Here is a 1,214-nt window from a genome sequence, read left to right as displayed (position 1 = left end):
TAGGCATTTCATCACAGAATCGACAACAGATTGGCACGGATCAAACCCTAGCCACGGACGGCCGCCGCGACGAAATCGGCCGGTTTTTGAAAACACCGTAAAATATTCAAAAAAAATCAAAAAAATGGGAGACCTCCGTGTCACATCATCAAATGTGGCCTACCAACTAGCAAAAATACTAAAATTGCAATATGGATGTTTTCTTGAAAAAGTGTTCTCAAAAACGACCTACCATGAACGAAGATTTATGGCTTTCAAGCCAAACTAGCAATGATATGGCCGCATCCGATGAATAGTTTTAGATAATATGCCCAAATTTGGTGCATGCCTCCGTCTTGTGATGGCAAACAATGTTGCCAAAGCGAGGTTCCAACTTGTTTAACAAGAAAAACCGTTTTTCATTTTTTGAATGCTAAAGACATGCGTTTTTCATGAAGCGGCTACAAGGAGGGTCACCCCTAACGGCGGCATTCCATGTCTATCTCAAAGTAGACCCTATTTTACGGACAGTCGCCAAAAAGCATGCATTTTCGACCCTCGTAGCTACTCCCGGCAATTCAGACCACCTTCGGCCGATTTAGCTGGAACCGGCTGGAATTTGAACTGCGGGTCCTCCATAGCTTGCCCGTTATTTTTGCCAAAAATGCTTTTTAGCTTCACAGGTAGGCATTTCATCACAGAATCGACAACATATTGGCACGGATCAAACCCTAGCCACGGACGGCCGCCGCGACGAAATCGGCCGGTTTTTGAAAACACCGGAAAATATTCAAAAAAATCAAAAAAATGGGAGACCTCCGCGTCACATCATCAAATGTGGCCTACCAACTAGCAAAAATACTAAACTTGCAATACATATGTTTTCTTGAGCTACTCGGTATGATTTTGACCATGATTTCTACAAAGTTTACAAAAAAACCCTATTTTTTCTGCCTCAAAACCTCTAAAAACTGGTGAAAATTTCCCTCCAAAATTTCCCTCCCAGCACCAAATTTTCCCTCCCACCCCACGAAAATTTCCCACCACTTCTCTCCCACTACCATTCGGGACCCACCACCCCTCTCCCACTAAACACGCGGGATCCTCCCCTCCCACTCCCCAAAATTTCCCCATTCCATTCCCCTCCCCGACGAACCCTAGCTTCTCCCCACTGCCTCCCCTACTCCGTGCCGCCCCGCCGCCCCACTCCCTCCCCTCCCCCGCGCCGCCCAGCC

Source organism: Triticum dicoccoides, chromosome 3B (genome assembly GCF_002162155.2).
Source record: "Triticum dicoccoides isolate Atlit2015 ecotype Zavitan chromosome 3B, WEW_v2.0, whole genome shotgun sequence".
Classification (NCBI taxonomy): Eukaryota; Viridiplantae; Streptophyta; class Magnoliopsida; order Poales; family Poaceae; genus Triticum; species Triticum dicoccoides.
The sequence above is the reverse complement of the archived record's forward strand: the minus strand, read 5'-3'. Positions refer to the sequence as shown.